Source organism: Protopterus annectens, chromosome 4.part1 (genome assembly GCF_019279795.1).
Source record: "Protopterus annectens isolate FY-2018-M chromosome 4.part1, PAN1.0, whole genome shotgun sequence".
NCBI classification, from domain to species: domain Eukaryota; kingdom Metazoa; phylum Chordata; order Ceratodontiformes; family Protopteridae; genus Protopterus; species Protopterus annectens.
Window position 1 is genome coordinate 571940276 of NC_056734.1, and position 9652 is coordinate 571949927.

Here is a 9652-nt window from a genome sequence, read left to right on the forward strand (position 1 = left end):
AGGGGCCCTCCTGATCAACACAGACAACACCACTGTGATGTGGTATATCAGCAAGCAGGGAGGGACTCACTCCTATCCTCTATGCAGGCTGGCCATGACCCTTTGGCACACAGCCTCTGCCATGCAACTCCACTTGTTAGCACAATTCCTGTCAGGTTCTCTAAACTCTCTGGCAGACCACTCGAGCAGAAATCTTCTGGACCCACGTGAGTGGCAGCTAGACAAAACCACCTTCACCCTAATAACTCAGAAATGGGGCACATCAAAGGTTGACCTCTTTGCCTCCCACACCAACCATCAGCTCAGCAAGTTCTTCACCAGGGAGCATCACAGCATGGCTTGGAAAGTGAATGCCTTATCCTTCCCTTGGGGTCAGTCTATCGGTCTATGCATTTCCTCCCCTACCTCTCATCACCAGGGTACTGCTCAAAATAGAGAAGGAAAAACCAAGGACAATTCTTATTGCTCCAGACTGGCTTCGCCAGCACTGGTACCCACTGCTGTGCAGCCTGTCCCCATTGCCACCATGGCATCTCCCTTAGATCCCAACCCTCCTGACCCAGAGGGAAGGAGAATTCATGGATCCCCAATTGCAGACCCTCAATTTGGCAGCCTGGCTTATGCCCTGACCCACTGATCAATCTGCCAACCTCCGTAAATAGGTTCTAGATGTTATACATGAGGCCATACGCCCTAGCACTATAGGTTCATAGGTTCATAGATTAGTACTAAGCTAACTGCCCTCGGAGCCATTTTAAGCCTAGCCAATTATTCCTTGTGAGACTCGAACCCTGCACCTTGTGCTTGCAAGGCAAACACCTTAACCATTAGGCCACCCTCCCAACCAAAGAAAGTCTTATGCTGACAAATGGAAAGGTTCTGCACCTGGATTCAGGCTAAGGAGCCGATACGGCACAGCCCTCCCTACCTGTCATCTTGGATTACCAAGCTGACCTGCTACACAGTGGTCGCTCTTTTTCCTCTATTATAATTCATGCCTCTGCTATCTCTGCTCATTTCCACACTGAGCAGACCCTTTTCTCACATCCTCTGATCAAACCATTCCTATGAGGGGCTAGCAAATTGAGGCCACCCAAAAGAGCACCTACCCCAGCTTGGAACCTTAACTTTGTGTTGGAAAAGCTCACCTTGCCCCCCACCCTTTGAACCTGCATCTTCAGCAGAGTTAAAATTTCTCTCCTGGAAGACAGCTTTTCTTCTAGCCATCACTAAAGCCAGAAGAGTCTCCGAGCTGCAAGGACTCATGGCTGTGGAACCCCTCATCATCTTCCATGCTGACGGGGTTTCCCTCAGGACTAACTCGTCCTTCATGCCCAAAGTGGTGTCCAGTGTGGCTCTTAACCAATCCATTAATTTGCCCACCTTTTTCCATAACCCACAAAACAAGGGGGAAATGATCCTGCACGCTCTAGATGTCCACAGACAGCTCCGATTCTGTCTAGACAGAACTAAATCATTCAGAAAGTCTGATCAATTACTGGTTAGCTTTGCTGCAGGGGCAGAGGGCAAAGTCATCTCCAAACAAACAATTTCCAAATGGATAACGCACTGCATCCATTTCTGTTACAAGCAACACAGAAAACCTCCCCCTAAGGCGATCAGGACTCACTTCACCAGAGCAGCCTCCACCTCTGCAGCTTTCCTTAGAGGACTCCCCACCAGGGACATCCTGGAGGCTGCCACCTGGACATCTGTTCACACTTTCACCAAGCATTACCACCTGCCTATCTTCTCCAAATCCAGGGCAGGCTTGACACTGCAGTCTTGCAGGGCATCCTAGCCAGCCCCTAGTCTCCTTGACTGCCTCCACCCTTTTCTTCAGCTTTGGGAATCACCCCAAATGTAATGACTGCAATAGTGAAACATGAAGAACATAGTACAGTTGTGTACACTTACCATAAATATAGATATTCGAGTGTATTCACTGTAGTAGTCCTGGTTTCCCTCCCTCCATCCCCCTCTTCTTTTTCTCTCTCTCCTTACAAGGAACATTTTGGTATTTACCTTCTACTGGTGGGGTTCTTCCACCATAACCTGGTTCCCACTTGGGGGCCCCTAACACGGCAAGAAAAATTGATATAATGGCATTGGCTGCCTTACTTTATACTACTGACGACCTAACGTCTGTCCTAAAGCATCAGCAACCGATGCAGAAATACTAAGCCTCTGGTATTCAGGCTGGCAGAGGGCTACCCTAGCAGGGATAACCCAAATGTGATGACTGCAACAGTGAATAGATTTGAACATCTACATTTTTGGTAAGTGTACACAACTGTACTTTTCCAGGCCAGAAGTTGTTTCTGCTGCCCCTCCTCTGTCTGATGTCCCTCCTGTGGCTGACGTTAGCCTGGAGTGATACACCGAGTCTGCTGATGCAGTTATAGCAGGTATCCCGCAGGATGCTGCAGAACCTCTGGCAGAAAGCATGTCCAAGGAGGGTTCGCAGACATCATCTGGTAATGCTGAGGGAGGAACCATTGGTTCTGACGGCTGCCCTGACAGAGGCACATTCAGTTATTAGAGAGAAATCAAACTATTGCAACTTTTCCTTTTTCACACACGTTTTACAGATATAAAAAGTGGTTCAGTTTAATGTAGCATAGATTGTTGAAATCCTTCCTTCCCTGAAGTATCACTCTTCCTGAAGATTATTCTGTATGAATAGTATCCACATATTCCATTTATTTCTATGTAGTTTATTGCTTCCTTTTTCTCAAGATCCTACTTCCAGTTCTTTTATCTTCTTTACAACATTCAACAGTTGTGTTAAAAACTGGTTTTGTTTTTGATTTCCATTTACTAGTAATTGCTTTTTTTTAGTTACCAACAGCATTAAATCTACTAGTACCTTACTTTGTCTAGGAAGTTCAGTTTCTGTAACACGGGCCAAAATAATAATTTTCTTAGTTACAGCAGTTTGTTTCTCCAACATTTCTGGCAATGAGCCCTTTAAGGATTTTCTAAGATCTTAGCTCATTATGTTCCCAAAAACATGGTTCCCAGGTACCCTTCTCTTTCCCATCACATATCCAGCAATTGCTCTGTGTGTGTGGTGAAATTCTCTAAAGCTTTGAGTGGGTATAAAAAATGTCTATATGAACAATTTCCAAGGTAAAACACTAAACTTTCTAGATTTTGTTGCATACTTGTGAGCTATACAAACATCCTCCCATTGTTTCTTGGGGAAATGAAAATGCAAGGCTATATACAAACTTTTCTGACATCTGATCGAGTCTTATAGTTATTGTGCATTATTTTATATGCCCTATTAATCATCCCTTTTTTACTGTGACTTCTTTCTAGACTACAATATAAACTCAGAGTCTGACTTTCATTTAGTGCTTTTCTGTCCTTTTTATCTATACCTCTACCATATCAGTCCCTGGTAGAGAAAGCAGTCTTCACCCACATTCCAAACTTCTGCTCGTCTCCATTCCACTCTGATTTTTCCTTCCGTACTTATTCACTTCTAGTACTTTGGTTCCTTTGTCAGATATATCTAATAAATTCCAGCTCCCTCTTGACTTTTTTTTTTGTGTGTCCCTGCTTGTAATTTCTATTGATAAACTCTCTCTTTTCCATTTTCTTATTGGCTCGGTTTTCAAAATATTTTCTGCCACTTTGTACATATAATAATCTGTATGGTTCTTGCTGTTCTTCTTGTCTGCATTTAAAATCCTTTTTCTCTCCTTATTTTGTGAATTCTCCCACCCCTCATCTCAGTATATTTTTTCCACTTTGGTGTGTAAGACTTCTGTTTGTGCGATCCATAAATGTGTAGCTTAAAGTACCCTTTCATATCTGGTCATCCTAAACCTCATTGTTCATTGGGGAGAAACAACTTATCCCATTTAACTCTTACCCTGTTTCCCTCCCCACATAAATTCCTTCAACTCTTTATTAATTATGGTCCACAACTTCTGATAAAATATGCCCGACCAGTATACAGTACAAAGAGGACTACAAACAGTTTCACTGCCTGTATCTTGCAATCCACAGCCAATGTCAAAGGCATCCAACTTCTCAATGTTTGCATTATCTTTCATTTAATCTGGTCTGGCTTATCCTTAGCAAAATAGAATTCTTGTAATCCAAGCCCTAATTACTTCAATCTTATATCGTCGTAAATATAGACATTGCTGAACCAGTTGATGTGTGGGACCGTAGGTTACTGGTAAAGCCTTTGTTTTATCCTCATATATTTTATATCCTGGGAAAAAAATTGAAACCGTCTTGAGGTATTCCACAACATTCTTCCAGGGGCTCCACACTGATCAACAGCTTGATTTTATCTCTCCCAGTATGAAAACAGAAACTGAGAAAAAGGTCAATGAAATTATCAGCTTGAGTAAAATTCAGTTACTGGCTAGTTAAGTACATTGCCTAGATGCTAGCAAAGAAGATATTTGGAGAGCCATGAAAGAAACTTGACTAGAAAAGGTGAAGAGATAACACTGGCTGGGAAGAATCCTGCAGCTGTTCAGCAAAAAGCAGGTCAAGCTTAATCTTTGATACAAGAGATCGTTTTGAGTAATTTACAGGAAAAAATACATCAAATGTACCAAGAGGTGGTTAAAATAAAATAATCTTTGAATGAATATATGAAAAGGCTAAGAAACATAGAAGAGACTTTAACTAGCTATTCAGATGAACTGATAAAATGCAAAAATCAGAGGTTGAGATAAAGAAAAGACAGAACATGCAGAGAAAACCTTTTTTCTGTTGTACCACGCAGACTAGAAGGAACAAAATGTGTTAATTTTATGAAGGCACAAGTAAGCAACTAGTCTGATGTTCTACAGCAGGATATGTTAATTGAAAGGGTTTATAGGGTGTATGCTTCAAACCTGGCCATGAGAAAGCAGCCAAGATCTATATTAATAAAGATGCAGTCATACCAGTAGAAAGAGTTGATCCTGACAAAACCATGGCTGAAAAGAAATATTTTAAAAACTGGAGATTCAGAGCGTTTGTGGAAATAACTTGCTGAACACAAGAGAAAAGAGAAGCAAAATTTATGCCAGCAATCAGGGAATGTCAAGAGCCAAGTTTGAGATTCAAGCTGCTTTATCCAGTTGTCTTTAAATATTTTTCCCTGAAGGATCAGTGACATTTTTTAAGCAGAACAGGATATGGAGGAAATAAAGCAGTTTATCCAACAAAAAAAGTCAGCCACAAGCAGAAGGGAACTGTGTTTCTCATTGTTCTGACAGTAAAGCTCATAGAGAAACTTTGCCAGTGAAACATTTTCCAGTGTTCAAAGGAAAATGCTTGAGAGACAAAGTGCACAGCAGCTGACTTTAAGAATCATTCAACTTGAACCAGAGTCTGATGTTGGGTGATGGAAATGAACAGGAAGAAAACCATAAACATTGAATTTAGTGAATAAATGGGAGAGTATAAAGTATCAGTTACATTTGTGAAATATGGCTTTGCAAGATAAAGTGGCAGAGAATGACTTCTGTTGACCTTGTTAAACTTGTGAGTAGATGGTAAAGCATGCACGCTCTAAATCATTAATTATTAGGACACTAAAAGGGGAAGTAATTAAGTAAAACATCTTTTGTCCTTATTAGTATTTGCATAAAACATTTCATGATATAAACCGTATGCTGTATATAGAAAAGCAGGTTTGTGTTGTGTGTAGTCAGAGGTATTTTAAATGTTTGGGTGGGGTCTTTTCAGTGACTGTGTGTATTAAAGATATTAAAGTAAACAATCACACTCTAGAAATATAGGCTTTGCAGTGTAGCAAGAGTAGAAAGTGTTGAGAAAAGCAAGTTTACTGTGAATATGCTGTGATCCAGGGCTGTGGGTGTGGGATGTAAAAGTGCACTTGATTGTATTATATGTAGAATTAAGATATTTTCTCTTATTTAACAAGGGTAAATGTCTAAATTAATGCTCTTGACGTAAGCTATAAACACATTTTTTTTGTAAGCAAGTAGACATGAAAAATAAGACAAAATGATGAAAGCCATGAAAAATGTAAAGTTTCTTACAAAGATACTAGCTTGTTCTTTCCATTAGCAAATGCTCAGTGGGAGTCGAGACGTGTAGCTGTAGGCAGTTGTACATTCTGATCTGAACGATCCCTCTGTGCTGATGGAAAGGAAAATGTAAAGGTACAGTGGTAAGTAGATCAGTGAAATATAAAGTCTGAAATTATGAGAAGTCAGCACGGGATAGCAGCCACCCTAGAAGCCTTTATACTTTAATGCATTTAGTAGAACACTGTACAATTTAGTTTTATTTAATGATGGCCAGTGCACCTTTTCTTAGGGCTAAACGCTAATGTTTTCTGAAAGCATACAAGCAGTTTTTTTTACTTCTGGGAGTGAAGTCGAGATAAGAGAAGAATGGACAGCAATCATTGTAAGTAGAAATGCAGGTTGTAGCATGCACTTTTGCATAGGTAACCTGTGTGTGCAGCTGTTGATTTGAGGCAGTTTCTATCTGGAGGGTTAAGCTTCATTTTTTTTTTTTTTTTTTTTTTTTTTTTGAAGATGTATATAGTTTTTCTGTGTGTGTTTTTTCTAAGTTTAATAGTGGATGGGATGTTCTGAAAATGTTTTTAGTTTTTTTTGTTTGAGGACTGTCATTAAAACAAAAGGTCTTGATGTCACATAGGTTCAAATGGAAACTTGAAGAAATTACTGCATAAAAGATCAGCCTGACAAACAATAGGGAGTGCATGTAACACAAACATTGAAAATGCACATTCAAAAAACTTTCATGGCTACATTGCATTCCCTGATACGATAATAAGATTCAGTAGGAGGATGCATGGAGAAACAGAGGATAGAATTAATGTGGGAAGGTTCCTCTGTGATAAGTTGTGTCTGAACATAGTAACAAGGCATGGGTGTCCTATTTCTCCTTTGTTTGCTTTATATTTTGAGCCATTGGCTGCGTAAATATGGGACTCTAAAATGCAAGGGTACAATTGGTATGGTAATCAAGAAAAGTTGGCTTTATTTGCAGAAGGTGTTATTTTGTACTTAATCCAGAAATGGACAGCTGTGTTATGGAACATTTTGACAATTTCAGGTCTTTTTTTAGATATAAAATGAATGAAGCTAAACAAATGCTATAGCCATAAATTTAAATTAAGTACCTCCACACACACTAATAGGTTCAGCAAATACCCATATTTTGTTATGGCAGCTAAGGCTATGTAGTAAGAGACTAAATAAAAGGTAACACAAAAATCGAGAAACTTGAAGCTCTTATTTATGGATATGGATAGCAATACAAACAGTGAAAATGTTTAGTCCCTTTCATTGTATGATCCATGTCAGGTATACTTTTATCAACCAGAGGTGGAGTTATGGACAGTAAGTAATAAAAGTGTTGAAAAATTTATCTAGGATGGGAAGAGGGCAAGAGTTAAGTGGGATAAGTTGACACTTCCAATATAACAAGATGGTTTAGTATTACTTGATTTGAAATTATGTTTTTAAAGCTATACTGTTAAGGCTTATGTACACAATACAAGTAGAAGGTTATTATTCAAAATAGAAAAGGATGATGAAGCAGGTGGAAGTTCAAGAAATGGAGGGGGTGATTTTGGATGCAGATCCTTATAGAGAATAGTAGCCATACAGACTAATATATTCATAAAGTAGCAGAAAATATTGTAGAAACTAAGCCAACACGAGAAAAGAGAAAGGAAAGGATGATGGGTACAAAAAATAAGGAAGAAGGGGTAGAATTTACTGGAAAGAATCAGCAAATAAACCAAGATGTCCTTCATGGATGCATCTGCAGTCATAACAACTGGGTTGTCCTGTCGTCAGGCAGCCCTTCGGTCGGCCGGATTCCAAAGTCTGGGTCCGGCTTCGGCTGATGTCGCACTTCACCCGACGTCATCTCTGCTGGTCTTCGGGTATAAAGGCATCAGCCGACGCCATTTTCTTCAGTCTTTCTTGCCGCGTGGCGCCCGAAGCAGAAGCTGTTCGCAAGTGCCGGTCGGTCAGAATTCCTCCATCAAGATACATGCATCAGCTATTTCAGCAGAATACAGCTTTGATCCACCTGTCTTCTCACATCCTCTACTCAGGCAGTTCCTCAGAGGGATCAAGAATGTAAAACCTCCTAGGAAACCACCACTGCCAGCTTGGGATTTGAACTTTGTGCTAGAAAAGTTGACACTCGCACCTTTTGAACCAGCAGCAACAGCAGACCTACAGCATCTTTCATGGAAAACTGCTTTCCTACTGGCAATAACCTCAGCAAGGAGGGTTTCTGAACTTCAGGCCCTAATGGCAGTACAACCCTTCCTAATCTTCCACCAAGACAGAGTGTCCATGAGGACTAATCCTACATTTATGCCTAAGGTGGTATCCAGAGTGTCCTTAAACCAGGCAATCCACCTACCTACCTTCTTCCCCAACCCACAAAACAGAGGGGAAAGAATGCTGCATACCTTGGATGTACACAGACAGCTACGCTACTACCTGGACAGAACAAAAAGTAACAGAAAAACTGACCAGCTTTTTGTAGCCTATGCAACAGGAAGGGAAGGAAAAGCAATTTCCAAACAGACAATCTCCAAATGGATAGGAAATTGCATACGATTCTGTTACTCCTTCCATGGAAAACCAATTCCACAGAACATACAACCTCATTCTACAAGAGCAACAGCCACTACCACAGCCTTCTTACGAGGAGTGGCAACCAAGGACATTATTGAGGCGGCTACTTGGACCTCCGTGCATACATTTGCCAAGCATTATAATTTACCTCTGTATTCCAGATCCCGAGCAGGGTTTGCCACTGCTGTACTGCAAGGGATCCTAACCACACCATAATCTATTCTTCCTCCTCCCTAGTTGGCTATGGTATTCTACCCAGTTGTTATGACTGCAGATGCATCCATGAAGGACATAGTACAGTTTTGTACCTACCATAAATGTAGATGTCCGAACTGGATAGCATCTGCAGTCAGGATTACCCTCCCTCCTTCCCCTCTGTGGTACTCCTAGGGTATTTACCCTCCTAATAGCTAGCTGGTGGGGGGGAGTCTCTTATGGTGTATTTGTTTGTATATATGTACATACATGCTTATTTTTTGTGTTTGCCTTCTATCCTTTGGGAAACATTGGCATTTTTACCCAAAATTTAGCCTTCCAAGAGGGCAACTGGCATCTGGGGCAAGAAACACTGAAGAAAATGGCGTCGGCTGATGCCTTTATACCCGAAGACCAGCAGAGATGACGTCGGGTGAAGTGCGACATCAGCCGAAGCCGGAAAGAATCAGCAAATAAACCAAGTTATTGTGAGCAAATAACTAGAAAGGGAAAGGAAATAGAGTGGGATGAGGCCAAGAGGACATTTGGATTGCAGGTGTGAGACTGCCTTCCCTACTAGGGGTTAATATCAGAGTATAGGCAAAGAAAAAGGGATGGGAAAGACATGCACTGGCAGAGTTTTTACTTGAATCTAGAATAGAAGTTGCTCTTCAAAATGGAGTAGTTAATACGGCATATAACATACTGCATGATAACTATATGAATGAATTAGAAAAGGTTGGGAGAAGAGATTGAATAAGCAATTCACAAGGAAACAGTGGGAGGACATATGTCTAGAAAAGTTAGGATTTTTGCTTGTAAGTGTTTGCATAGTTATT